This window comes from Lagenorhynchus albirostris, chromosome 13 (genome assembly GCF_949774975.1).
Source record: "Lagenorhynchus albirostris chromosome 13, mLagAlb1.1, whole genome shotgun sequence".
In the NCBI taxonomy this organism is placed as follows: Eukaryota; Metazoa; Chordata; class Mammalia; order Artiodactyla; family Delphinidae; genus Lagenorhynchus; species Lagenorhynchus albirostris.
Genome location: NC_083107.1, coordinates 33,882,273 through 33,897,311, shown reverse-complemented (window position 1 = coordinate 33,897,311; position 15,039 = coordinate 33,882,273). Strand labels below are relative to the sequence as shown.

The 15,039-nt window shown below is 43.1% G+C and overlaps 1 pseudogene; it reads right to left on the bottom strand.

Annotated features, from left to right (window-relative positions):
* Positions 1-1,030: 1,030 nt before the first annotated feature.
* On the bottom strand, positions 1,031-1,773 carry LOC132531338 (large ribosomal subunit protein eL6-like; annotated as a pseudogene).
* Positions 1,774-15,039: the final 13,266 nt, after the last annotated feature.

The following is a 15,039-nucleotide window of genomic DNA, read 5'->3' as shown; positions in this document are numbered from 1 at the left end:
CTTTATTTGTTTTTATTAATTTTTTTCTTATTACAACAACACGTGTTCAGTGAGGAGCAAATAGATAATACCAAAATGCCAAAAGAAGAAAGATAAAATCTTCCAGAATCGTACCATTCTGTGATAGCTATACCAAAGCAATATCTATAGAGTTTTGCTCATAAAAGGCTGTATTCAAGAATTTTATACCTAGCCAGGTTGTCTTTCATGTGTGAAAATAACAATTATATTCTCTGGTAGACAAAGCTTCAGAAATTTTCTGTGATATTGGTTCTCTTGGGAAAGGTTTTACTTATTTGTCTCTTTTGAAAAAAGTACGTGAAGATAAATTCCAGGTGACTAAGAGATGGTTGATGGTGCAGTGAGTGATCAAAAAACCAGAGTATGAAAAAGGCCAGGGGCAGACACTTAAACCAGTCAGTGTACATCTGTTTGTATACCTGGATAGTTATAAATAATAATTAGGGATTACATATAAAATCTGTAATTGGATTTTTGTTTACAAACTGAAAGCAAATTTAAAAAATAGTTCTTAGACGATACATGATACAGTAGTAATTATGTGGTGATCTGTACCTATAGCTCCAGATTGTATCATCAAAGTCTGAGAAGGAAATTCTGGGAATGGGTAGGGGAGAAGGAGTAGGAGGTAACGGGAGGAGGAGAAGTGGGAGGAATTCAAGGCATTTGACTTGGATAATGTGAGCCATTTGTATTTGTATACCCTGAAAAATAAAATATTATAAGTATTTTGAAAAATATTTAAATTAGTCAAGTGAGGATTATTATCATTTTAAGTAATATCAGTCCTTTAAAAATTTAGCTAAGTAACTTTGTGGCTTTTTAGGCAATTATACAATTTGTGCATTTTGTTTTTGAACCCAGTTCTCTCTGAGCTTGTTCGGCTGCTAAGCCCAGTTTACTGTGTGTTTCTCAAAGTAACCTTGATGAAGAGAAGCATACTGTCCTGTCTGCTTATGTCTGGGGTCTGACTGCCCAATTGGTCCTAGAGATTAAAAGACAATTTTTTTCTTTTTTTTTTAATGGACCGAATTATTTAATTAGGTTCTTTGTAAGAAGTTTAGAACACTACTTTGTGAGGATAAATTCCTTTTGTAAGGGCAAACACAGAGCGGAGGTAGCCCTGGAGTTGAGGAACGGCTTTGATTCTTCTCAGAATTTGTGAGTGCACAGCTTTCTGATCAACCTTCCGCTGCTCTGTAATCTTGTATTTCTCTCTCTGTGTCGAAGATCTCACCTTCCTGGTGCCTGGGCTTACGCAGTTTCTTCTTGAAGTAAGCGTCAGTGAGATGTTCTGGGATTTTCACACCACTGATATCAATTTTGGTGGAAGCGGCAATGACAGATTTCTGGTGTGTTCTCCGCAGAGGAACTCGATTGAGCGACAGAGGCCCAGTCACAAGTAGCAAGCCACTGCTCAGCTGCTTCAGGAAAATGACCCTCTTGCCTCTGTGGCGCCCAGTGAGGATAAGCAGAATGGTTGCAGGAGTGATGCTAGCGCGCAGTTTTCTCACATGCTTACTGAAGGGTTTTTTTGCCGTGACTCAACAGCTTTCGAGGCACGTCTTCAGTAGGATAATACCTAGGCATTTTGTGAAGATTAACCACCCAGGTGCTACCATTCTTGTCACTACCAACTGGTTTTGTGACAGTAGCAAGAGCCTTCACCTTTTTCTTTTCAACCTTGGACTTAGCTACTGAATACTTCCTCTCGTACAAGGCCTTTCTGGAATACATAGCCGATCGGGAATATCTGCCCATTCCTCTGACCACGACAGGGTTTCAGCTGCAGTGGGGCTTCCCCTGCTAGGATGCTACATGTGTGTACATCTCCTTTCAAGGAAATAAACTAAACAGATTGGAATTTACCAAAAGATGTTCTCTAATTCCGATTGAATTTATACTTTAATAATTCTTGAATATTGTTTTCTCTCAACTTGAGGCGCACTGGCACTGAACACAGCTTCTTTTGGAAATGTTGGTGTTGCAATTTGCTAATATCCTGTGTGTGTGGGGGGTGTGTTTGTGTGGCGGGGGTGCAAGGAGGGTCAGGAAGGATTCACGAATCAGATGTTCAGATGAGGACAGATAGGAATCCCTCCACTAGTAGGCTAGTTGCAGGAAGGCTAATCAGCACTTTAGCACGGAAGTTAGCAGCCTTTCTCCTGGCCTGACCGCTGCTTCTCCTGGTGGTGGCAAGGTTTTCAAGCCTCGTTACTGGAAAGTTCATCCTGTTAGATTCCCACTTAGAGTAGGAGGATGTGATTGGAAATAGCTCAGACTCTGTGGCCATTCTGACATAGACAGTGACATTCCAAGTGTTGATCAAGGAGTTTTATTTATAGTTTCATTAAAAGATGTGAAAAATAAAAACTGATTAAGAAGTAACCACATGTGCATACTACTGGATTAGATTTAGCAGATTCAATCTTGGCTGAATAATGAAGTGAGGTTGGCATGAGTTTTAGGGTCGAAACAGAAGAAACAAAACCAGTGATGGGCACAGGCTTGAAATATATACACTAGCCAGGTTACGCTACATTGATAAATAAACCCCGAAATGTCAGGGAGTTAAGGCAGAAAAGGCTTATTTCTTGCTTTCATAAAGTCCAGTGTTGGGTCGGCGAGGCTCTGGGCAGCATTCCATCTATCTGGTTAGGCTGCCATCTCAACAGGTGGCTTCCAGCATTGCCAAGGCAAAGAACTGGAGACCAGTTCTTTATTTGGTGTCCCAGAGGAGACAGAAACACATTTCACTGGCTCTGCCTAGTCACGTGGCCCCACCTAACTGTGAGGGAACTATGGAGTGCAGACCTGTGTGTCCAGGAAGGAGAGCAAGACTGGGTGTGGGTGAGCACCACATGCTTTTACTACACAGAGGAGGCTGTGCACATGGCCGGAGTGGAATCCAGGCAGTGGTTAGAGTCTGATGGCACGGATACTCAGCAAGGGAAGCAGAAGTCCTAGGAAATCAAGTATGGGCTACCACTTTGTTCTTTGCAGCAATGACAGCCTGCACGGCCCTGGGGTCACCTGCACACAGGGAGAGGGCACTGTCCCCTACCGCCAGCTTCTGGCTGTGGGTCAGCTTCAACTTGGATTGATATGTGTTGAACCTAATAAGAGCTTAATAATTTTTTATTAAATGAATCACCCTCTCCTGATACCTTCCTTGGCTACTGGCCCTGCCTTAAAAGGACAGTCTACTATTCAGGTCTGTGTTCCTTCTCCAGTCTGGCCCATCTCCCCAATGTTCTGACATCCTCCCAGCCTTGCCGTGGTGATCCTGGTTCTGGGCTGTCACTCTGTCCGTGACACCCATAGCTGCCTGGCATGGGTGGTGAGGGTGTAGTGAGACCTTAACAGCATGTGTCTCTCCCAACCTGCTGTACTTCATAGAATGCGGATACAGGGCCCCTGTCAGCAGAGGGGGCCTCATCCTTCCTCCCTGGTGAACTCCTGCCACTTCTCCACATACTTTGCTGGTTCACAGTCGTTTCAGGAGATAGAATGCCTGGGTCCAAACCTTGTCTCCATCACTAGTAAACAGTGAGACCCTGAGCAAGTGACTCAACCTCTTTGTGCTTCAGTTTCTCATCTGTTGGTATAATAATGCTACCTAGCTTTAGAGTAGTGCCGATTAAGTGAGTTAATACGTGAAAAGCACTTAGAACAGTGCTGGGTGAGTGGAAAATGATTAAAGAACATTAGCCATTGTCACCCTCCTTCAAGACTCAGCTCAAACGTCCCTGAAACTTTCCTGATCTTGCTTCTTTTCGGGGTTCCTCCAGCCCTCTGCTGATATCATTTATCATGTTATATTGTAATCATTAACGTGCCCACTTTTCTCTCCTGCAAGCCTGTGATCCCTGAAGGGCAGCACACTGCTCAGCATTTACCCTAGTGCTTGACAGAGTATCTGATGTGCAGAAGACATTCACAAGTGTTCTCTGAATAGATCCAGGGTGGCAGAAATTGCTGGGATTCACCAGTGTCCAGTTATCCTCTCTTTCCTGAGTACAAAGAAAGCTACATTTCCCAGATCCCTATGTATCTAGAAGGAATCATGTAACTGAGTTCTGCACAATCTTCCGTGAGCCTGCTCTCTGCTCCCGTCCATTTGGTTTGAAGATGGTAGAATCGGAGGATAGAAAGAGCCCAGATCCCGGAGTCACCATTTGGAAAAGAGGGACCTGGACTTTTGAAATTGTGTCTGGCTTCTGAAATCTGATCCTGTTTGTTATAGCAGCTGGTTTGTTATAGTAGTTACTGGCTAATAAAACTAGGATCTGGGCATAACAAAAATTTTCTTATAGACATCATGGCATGATATGACTCAGTCTGCTGACAAAGGCAGCTGAGCCCAGAACAGCATTTTGAACCAGCCTGTAGGTGAAAAGCAGAAATGTACAGCTGCAACTGAACCCATGGAAAGATTGGGACGGATGAAACGACAGAGAGGAGGTGAAGGGGGAGCAGCCAGCCTGCCCACCCTCTCCTCAGCAGGGGGCCAGTTTTGGGGTCAAATGTGGATTTCTCTGAACTTCTGGTTACCTGTAACCTTCCTTTCTTCACTTGTGAGCAGTCACTGAGTATGATTCTCCTCTTCCTGGAAAGTTACTTAGAGAAAAAGCTGACTTTCCTTTCACTACACAAAGCGTCATCCTTAGAAACAATTACAATTCTTTTCAGAGTTTTGGTTCCTTCTTAGGTACCTATTCTCCTAATAAATGGAACTGCTTGGAAAACAAAAGCATTTATTTCCTCTTTTAGCTAATTTAATTTTTATAGCCCCGGTGAAAAAATATTTTATGTTTTTGCTCGTCTAATGTGATTTTAAGATAGTTTATTCTTGGATTCAATTTTGTTTTCATTTTCTAGAAAATCAATTTAATTCACAGAATGTTCAATCATTTAACGGCTTTCCTTGCACACGGTTAATACTTAAGCATTTGATCAGATATTCCTCTTAGCAGTATCGTTATAAGGCTCAACCAGAGAAGGTGTTAGATGGGGAAATCGTCTACATTTGGCAAAGCCTCTTTCATCCTGACTAATTGACATGGCAAATCAGTCCGATTGGTGAAGTTGAATTGCGGACTATTTCTCAGAGAGATTCCTGTATAATTTCAAGTTGCTCCAACTAAATTTACACAAGTGAGGCTAACAAAGGCTTTTAGGTTATTTCCTTCTTTTAGCTTTCCTGGTACTTGGTATGTATTTCTGTATCTATCTCGTGAACTTCTCTTGGGTTCCTGAAAACCCTTTGCCCTCAAGTCTTAAACATTCTCTTTGCACCTTTGTTTATTGTGTTATGTAGTAGGACTATTAGCAAAAGTAAATGTCAGGCTGGTCCCTGTCTGTATAGTTATAATTTCAGAGTTAAAGGTTTTTATTTTTAAAGTTGGGTGGCAATTCACCATTGGGAGGAAGTTTCTTAATTTCCTTCTTGGGCATGTTTTCAATACTGTAACGAAAGGATTTGAGATCAGATTGTAGGTCTTTTTTGTTTGTTTGTTTTTGGAAAGGAAAACTGACGTTTCTGAAGGCAGTCCTTTGCTGCAAAGCAGATTCAGCAATGGCTGGAATATAAGACTTGGCTCTTCAGTGTCAAGACACTGGTTCTTCAGGGCACTGCTGTGATACAGCACAGAGGAGGCATATTCTGGAAGGTCATGATTTCTCTGAAGTGAATTTTAAGGTTCAAAGAATGTATCTGACTGTATCTGACCACAAAGTAAATGGTGGTCAGGTACAATGGAATATGCCACTCTTGACCTTTTCTTCTTTATGTTACAGTGTTTACCCTCAGATTGGTTCTCAGTTGCCCATGGCGAAAAATGTAAGCCTTGAGAAACTTTATGGTGGGCTCATAGATTATCTGTGAGATGGTTTATAAGTAGAGTTACAATATAATTTATCCTTCAAATTTGGACACTTTTGAGAGTGAAAAGGTGAGTTATTAATAGTTATGTCAATGATATAGGTAAAAGGGAGACTTTTCCAAGCAATTAATCGCTCTCTTTCTCTCTCTCTCTCTCTCACACATACCCCGCATCGGTGTGCTGAATGCAGAGACTTCAAGACCCTAGAGGAGGGCAGAGCTGCAAAATGGAATTATCCTGGGTCCCAAATGAGCATGCAAAAGGCTGTCTGCTAGTCAGGAACACCCGACCCATATCAGGGTCTCTAGTGCACACAAAATAAAATATTATATTAAGTCCCTGGGATTTTGGCATTTATTATAGCAGTTAGCATTATCATAGCTAATGCTGAACACTTTATTTCAATGCAATGAACTGCTATTGAAATCTACTGTTCTTTCCACTGGGGATACAAAGATATGTAAGATCTGGTCACTGTCCTCAAGGAGCTTAAGAGTCTGGAGGAAGTACAGATGTGTATTTTAATGGTCATTAAAATTTGTGAATAGAGGGAGATGAATTTAATTTTGAACATGCTGATTTGAAGGTGTTTGTAGAGTGTTCAGATGGCACTACCCTGTATGTAGATAGAGGGAGTAAAGCTGGGAAGAGAGATCTGGTATCAAAGGCAGATTGGCTGAATTCACCATTTACAGAGGGTCAAGTCAGCTCCTTAGAAACAGTTTAAGGTTCCTTTGGAAAGTAAGAGAGCCTTCACCCGTATTCCCGAAGATGCTTTTCGATGTAGCCACACTGGGCCCTCTGAGGGCTCAACCTACCACTGGGACCTGAGCTCTTTGAACTCTTGGCTGTTGTCTTTATATTGAGAAAACAAAGGACAAAGGAACATCCCCACATCTCTAGATCTCTTTTGTAGTTTACAAGTTACTCTCCTGTACGTGACCTGCTGTGAGCCTGACATTGGCCCTGTGGTGTTGGCAGGAGAGTTCTCTTGCCCATTACACATCCACAGGTCTTGCCCACCAGCAAGTAGGAAGGACCTCTTGTTAATTGGAATGACCCAACTCCGAAGGGGCTCAGCCCCTACTTGGCATAACTGTGGGACCTCGGCGCCCTCTTGAAGATTGCTCTGTTGCTTCTGGGGTCCCCTGAGGGTGTCTCACTTGGGCTCAGGAGCCAGGCTTTGCGTATTCTGCCACTGGGCTTCATTGTGCTGGCAAATCACTCCCTACCACATGCAGGCTGACAGGGTTGCTCCCAGTCAGAGTGGAGTGCTCCCAGCTGATGTGGAACCATCGCCCTCCACCACCCTCATTCCTTCTACCAGACCTGTGCTCCTAAACTCCTTTTCTAGCAAAGAAACACCTACCAAGGCCTGCAAATAGAGAACTGGAGGGATAGGTGTCCCCCCACTCCCCACCGCCCACTAGATGTGTTCAGATCTCAGTTTTGAAGCTACCAGTTTACTCTTATATATACACACCCATGTGCACACAAACATGTACATGCTGCGGGACTCAGATAAGTGAACTAACCTGTTCCAGCCATCCCATTTTTGACAAACTGGGGTATGGAACCCAGGACTTTTGACTTTGAGTTTAGTGTTCTTCCCTCTGCCTCATCCTGATGGAGAGAAAAAATTCTATGAAAAAGTTGGTTAAATCAGCAGAACCATCTGCTAGAAGCTTGAATCAGTGCCACAGTGGAAATTCTGCTTTCTGCCTCTTTCTCCAGGGCTTAGGGAGGCTGCTGTGCCCAGCACTGGGAGCCGTCAGGAGAGTTGGGTGAATAACAGGGGCTTTGTCATGGGAGCTCCCTGAAGTCTTCCCCTAGTGTGAGTGGTGTCAGTGTTTTCATTATTTTGGCTTGTGGTTTGTAACTTGTCATAAGAATTAGTTCCGGCTTAATTGAGGGCCTCATGTTGAAGTAAGAAGAGGAAGTGTTGTGGCCTCTCAAAATGCCTTTTATAAGATCCCGACACTTTCATTCTCAGCAAATACAGCTGGGAACAGTAGCACGTGGGAAGGGACGAGCCACCAAATGTTCCAAGTCCAGTGCCCTCTTGGCCTCTGACTGTGGCGCTTGCTTAAAGATTGCTGGGAAGTAGAAACAGACACATTTGTTTCCTTTTCTTTCTTTCTTTCTTTCTTTTAAAAATCTCTTTATTTGGGGGTTGTACTGCCTGAGGGCAAGAAGAGCTCTGGGAAGAATGTGATGTGCATCTTCCCCAACTCCCTTGGAAAGGGGCATCCAGCCCTCAAGTTGATTTTCAGCTCTGCACCAGACCTTTGAAAAGTTTCTTTTATCAAATCATACCAACCTTGTGTCTGTTTTCTCTTTTCTGTGTTAATTGGAGGCACTAATTTATACTCAAGTGTTAATGGGTTAAAGTGTGATAAAGTTCCTTGAAAACATTCTCATGTTTTTCCAGGGGCTTTCGTTATCTCAATGCAAAACCTTCCCTGACCAAGCCACAGAACCTCCCTTTCCTCTGATTCCCTGGGCAGGATCTCCAGCTTTAGTGAGCAGAAGAATCACTTGGAGAGCTGGTAACGTGAAGATTCCTAGGCCTGTCCCCGGAGATTCTGGCCCATATGTAGGTGAAGCTTTTTATGATGCTATGGTACCACACGAGGAGTAGTAAATGTCACAGATCTTTGTCAGTGACCCTCCCACCATGCTTGAAGGTCTCCCATTAACTTCTGCAACAAACATGCATTGGGTACTTGCCATTTGGAAGACACTAGGCTTGGGGCCAGGAGCCATAGTCTCCCTGAGCCTGAACTCTAGTGGAAGAATCAGGGGACACACACACACACACACACACACACACACACACACACACACACACACACACACACACACACACACACACACACAATTACCAACAGAAGACAGTGTAGGTACGAAGGAACTGGTTAATGAGAGCTGGGATCAAGGAAAACCCTAGGGCAGTGCTACTCCAAGTGTGGTCCCTGGACTAGCAGGCTCAGTATTACCTGGAAACTAGTTAGAAATGCACATTCTCAGGTCCCACTTCAGAGCGTTCTGCCTCTGGGAGTCAGTTAATCTGTGAGCACCCTTTGTCCTTTGCTTGTAGCTCAGGCTCCCTCTCTTTCTGTCCTGGGCACTGATAGGACACAGCTTGGTGGTGGTAGAAAGAAGAGCTGGAACATGAAATTTACCCGTAATTCCACCATCCAGAGATGACCGCTCCAACTATTTGGTGTATATCTTTTCAGACTTATTTCCATGCAATATAGACATATATAATGAAAAAAATGTTTAAACAGAAATTTATTATACTGTAATACTAGCTTTTAAATTTCTTTTTCCCCACTTAACCATAATAATGGAGTCTCTTTCCATGTAAGTAAAAATACTTTCACCACGTTAATTTTAATAACAGTATAGCATTTCGTTGTAGGGATTTACTATAAATCATTTAACTATTCCCTATAGTGCAAGTTTTTACAAATTTTTGGGATCGCTAGATAACTTTCAGAAGAATGTCCTTATATGTACATCTCTGTACATATCTGAGATAATTTTACTAAATTAAGTTCTTTTTTGTAGTGTGTTCTTCAGATGTAATTCACAGAACATTTATGTCAGAGAGACTAGTATGAGAGATGAAGACTTCCCATTTAATAAGTACTATTAATCACACCTCCAGTCTTCCATTTGATAGTCAAAAGAACATGAAGATAGAACAAATTGTGCTGAAATATTTTTTATTTTGTGTGATTAATGGACGTAAGGCCATTGGTAAAGGACCCTGTCAGTTATCACAGGACGAATAACACTCTAGCAAATGTAAGTGCTGAGATAGGACCCTTGTGTGCATTTCTCAGAGTGTTGCTCACTCAAACACATCTTGGATCTTTGGAAACTAAAGTGAGTTTCTAAAATAAGTGGAAGATCAGCTTATACAGCTCTGATTTTAATAGAAAGCTATCCACAGTATCAGCAGATTCATTAAGAAGTCTGCTGGTGGTGATGTTAAGAAGGCTGGCAGATTTTCAATTCAGATTGACACTGTTCAAGACAGAGGCATGACTGATGTTTATTCAAGAATCCTAAGACATGTCACAGATTCTGTGGAGAACATCTGATATCTGTAGAGAGCTCGAAGTATAGTCCTGGGAAAAATATGTTCCCAGACGGTTACAGATGTTCTCATACTAAATCATATTTCTCTGAGAAGTTATGTATCACGTTCAACTGATGGCGCAGCCAATGTGAAGGGACAATTTAAGGTTTTCTTCCTGTTAAAAAAATAATTGATTCTATCAATGTTATGGATAGTGTTAGTCACATATTTTCAGTCTTGCATTGGTGGATTTAGAAGGTGTCTGGACCTCCAGTTAATCCAGCAAAAAATTCAGTCACTTGAGTCCACTTAGAACAATTTGCGTGCTGAAGCTTGTAGAAACTCCCAGAATATTAACTGAATGTTTTACCAAATTAAATACATTTTCTAGGTCCACAGGTATCACACCAGTGCCTACATGATCATTTCAGATGTTGGCTCTGCGACATTAGACATGGTAGAGGGTTAAAAGGAGGGCTTTAAGAAGTGTTCAGAGGACTTTGTCATTCCCTTGTGGGAGCTAATGGAAATGCAGGAAAACATATTCCCACACTGAAGATTGCTGTAAACACCAGGCCAACGACAAGGAGATCGTCATGGAGGCTTGAAGCCCTATGTACAGTTCAGTTGTTTCTGAACATTTTTAGATTGCTTTGTCTGCATAAAAATTTGGCTTGAAAATAACCACAGTTCAGAATATGGCTTATAAAACCATCAAAATGAGACAGTATCAAGAAGATGGAAGGAGCTTAAATATTTTATGAGTAAAAGGGGCTCTCAGAGCCAAATATGGAATATTGATATTATTCTGGAAGATTCTTTACCTCAACTGTGTTTGTACGTGTTTTTTTTTCTTTTTTTTTTTGCGGTACGTGGACCTCTCACGGTTGTGGCCTCTCCCGTTGCGGAGCACAGGCTCCGGACACACAGGCTCAGCGGCCACAGCTCACGGGCCCAGCTGCTCCGCGGCATGTGGGATCTTCCCGGACTGGGGCATGAACCCATGTCCCCTGCATCGGCAGGCGGACTCTCAACCACTGTGCCACCAGGGAAGCCCTGTACGTGGTTTGAGGGTGAATTGAGAAAATACGTTGCCATTCAATGACGTTTTCAGGGTATTGACATAATCTCAGTGTGTTTCCCACATGCTTTATGTTTTGCTGAAGCACCTCATGTATCAAAAGTATTTCTAATCTGCTGAAATAATTTCTGCTGAGCTCTAAAACATCTACTTTGTAAAGCAAGACTTTAATTCATTGTTAGGAAGTTTAAAGAATTATCAAAGTTTAGTGTGGCCTGTGCTGTGATAAATTGATATGTTTACCCCATGCTTATGCTGGTGAATGAACAGTGGCATAAGGAGTCAGGAAAAGGGGGACAAGGAGGTGGCCTTGGGTGCTAAAACTGGGTCTAGGGTAATCAACTGTCCAGGTTTGCCCAGGATCTAAGGGTTTCCTAGGGTGCAGGGCTTTCAATGCTAAAACCAGTAATCTCTCTGGGGGTCATCAAGATCGAACTTGTGGGAATGGACCCATCTCTCTGCCTTATCTTTTTTATAACCTTTTCCCCCTTCAAGGTCACTCCTGAGAACCATTTAAACAAGATTTCACATGGCTATCAATGAGGGGGACAGGTACACACATGTGCCTGGACACAAAAATATGCCTGTATTTCTTCCTCTCCCCCTGCCCTGACACACACACACACACACACACACACACACACACACACACACACACACACACAAATTGTGTTTCTCGGTCTCTGCCTTCAACATTCATGTTAAGAACCACAGAGAAACAGGTGCTCAAAGGAAGAATCTTACAATAAGGACTTCTTCTGTACAACGCACTCCAGTGGGTGTTGAGGACACCGGGGATGATGTGATACAGAGACAAGGAGACCAAATCCTGCCCTCAAGGATTTTGACCTATATTCAGAAAAATAAAACACAGCAGCAGGCAGTCCCATCAATAGAAAGAATGTGATAAGTGCCTTAAGAAAGATACCAACAAAGGTCTGTAGGCTTTCAGAGGCGTTGGATTTTTAGTTTCTTTAGTTCATCGGCAAGTGGTATTTGTATTGAGTCTTAAAGGAAGGGTAGGGTGGTGGTAGGCAAAGGTGGGGGAGGCAGACTCGTGGGGGAGGCAGACTGTTTAAGACACAGTCCCCACCCTTAACTCACTTATGTTTTAAGTGGGAGACAGAACAGTACACATTATGGCCATGGGAGTTCAGGGAAAGGGAAGAATTAGTCTAATCTGTGGCAGCGAGAGAGGGAAGGTGTAATGGGGGACCTTGAAGTAGGGCAGCGGTGATCAGGAGGACATCCACGTAGGGTCTTGGGTCTAAGCAGAAAGCCAGAGGCAGAAGTGAGCGCTGCCGTATTTTCTGACACAGCAAGACACCTGGGGCATGGCATGTGTATCTGGGAGTGTGGGGAAGAGTTGGTCTAAAAGGATGGCCCAGATAACTGAGCTCTAGAAAGCCAGGCTGGTGGAGCGAGAGCTTGGTTTAAAAAAATAAGGCCATTAGGAAATGGGAAAGACTTCTTTGGGGGCGGTTGGGGTGGCATGTTAAAAGCACTAGTTTAGAAAGGGGAGAGGAGACCCTCTTTGAGGGCCTTTTCAGCAATCCCAGAGTGAGTAAGTGAGATGGACTAGATGGGGGTCAGTAGGGATGGAGAGGCAGGGGGAAATCTGGTAGATATTTTGAAGGAGAATATGACAAACGGATTTGGTGACAAACTGTGTAAAGGGGATGAAAGAAGAGTCAATTTATTTATCTTTAAAGTAAAGGTTTTTCCACGATGATCTGTCACATTCCTTTCTGCTCTGGGAATTCATAACTTCCAGGTTTCTAGACTTAGCAACTGGAAAAATGCCAGTACTTTTCTTCCTTCTTTTCCATAATTCAAAACCTTTTATCCAGTAACAGATATTGTAGGGAGTAAGGATGTAGCTCTATCTCTGGAATACTTTTTAATTTAGTAGAGGGATGTATGTTTAAACAAAAATTCTAATTTGATCTCACAGGTGTTATTGTGGAGGTGTGGTCAAAGGACTGTGAGAAAACTGAGGAGGTGTGACCAACTCTGTCTGGAAGTGGAGACAAGCTGACACCTGAGCGAGGTCGTGAAGGGTGATCAGGAGTTTGTTAAGCTAGCTAGGTGGGGTGGAAAAAAAAAAAAAGTAATAATGAGGCTGATTCAGGACTCTCCCAGTGGCTGGTGTGGCTGGAACATAGAATGGGTTGGAGGAGCAGGAGAGAGGAGGGAAGTAGGCAATTTAGCAGCAAAGTTAGCTTGTGGTCAAATGAAGAAGGACCTTATTCCATGAAAGGAATTTGGACTTGGTCCTTTTGCTAATTCTGAGTTCCCAGAGATGTTTAAGGAAGGTAGAGAGTGATCCACGATTTAGGAGGTAACTGTGTTTACCATGCAATGCAGAAGACTGGAGACAGGGAGGCCAACTGGAAGCCATTGTAGTTCAGGCAAGAGATGATGCACAAATATTCGTGAAGTTTTGAGGGGAAGTTGAGTCTAACTTTGAAACTTAAGTTTTGAAATGGCAGGGCATTAATTTATGGATTCATTTTCCCCCTTGCACTCAAATCTGTATTAACTTTGCCAGGCTCTGTCCCAGGAACCAAGGTAAGATAGAACATGTCTGTTGCCATCTTCAGCTCATTTGCAATGGTTCTCACCATTTTTTTCTGGTCCCAGTAACATACACCTGTGCGAGTGGGGATGGTAGGGTATGAGAAAGGAGTAGGGGTGTGGAAGAGGGAATGTGCCCTCAGTGGAGAAATAGCATGTGGAAGGTGAGGGGGAGATGTGTAGCTATCCTTCCTTCTGCAGGTGATTCTGCTGAGCCTGTTTCATTTAGGGGACTTCAGTTCCAAGTAACAGAATACCCTACTCAAAATGGCTTAAACAATAATGGTGCTTTTTATGATATATGACAAGAAATCCAGGATGGGCCAACTCACTGGCTCAGTGATGTCATTGAGAACCCAGAGTCTTTATGTCTTTCTACTCTGCCATCCTTAGCAAGTTCCTCCCAGGCTGGCTCCACTTATGGTCACAAGTTGGCTGTTGCAGTTCCAGGCATCACATGCAGAGGTAACTGTGGCAGAAGAAAAAGAATTCTTTCTTCCTTGTGCGTCTTTTTTTAAAGCGCAAAAAATCGGGCTTCCCTGGTGGCGCAGTGGTTGAGAGTCCGCCTGCCGGTGCAGGGGACGTGGGTTCGTGCCCCGGTCTGGGAAGATCCCACATTCCGCAGAGCGGCTGGGTCCGTGAGCCATGGCCGCTGAACCTGCGCATCCGGAACCTGTGCTCCGCAATGGGAGAGGCCACAACAGTGAGAGGCCCGTGTACCACACACACACAAAAATAAATAAAATAAAATAAATAAAGGGCAAAAAATCCTATCCCAGAAACCCTCAGCAGACTTCTTATGTCTCAGTGGCCAGAAGTGGGTTGGAGGTCAACCCTTGAATCAGCCACAATCACCAGCAAAGATAAAAGGGGAGCAGGAGATATTGGAAATGAAATTGAGACTGACAGCAGAGAAGAAAGTGCAGATGGTTTTTGAGTAGGCAGACAGTCCTTCTGCTTAAAATTGCCGGCTTTGGGAAAGAATCTCTTAGTTTTTGGAAATAAGAGCCTCGTGTTGCAGATAAGCAATTAGGACTGGTGATAAAGATTTGAAAGATAGTTGAAGAAAGATAGAGATTGTTTTATTAACCTGATGTATATCTTGTGCTTCACCCATCTTAATTCCCAGGGTAACAGGCAGGCCATTTTGCTGAGGAAACTGAGGCTCAGAGAGGTTCAGGAACTAGGCAAAATATTGCACAGCTAGTAAGTAACAGAGCTGGCATTATCTATGCCCATTTTTATCTTTTTCATTATGGAGAATTTCGAACATAACACAAAAGTAGACAGAATGGCATAATGAATGCCCCCTGTACCTGCACTTAGCTCCAACCAACAGCCTCTTGCTAATTTTCCACTCACCCCCATCCACTTTCTCCATC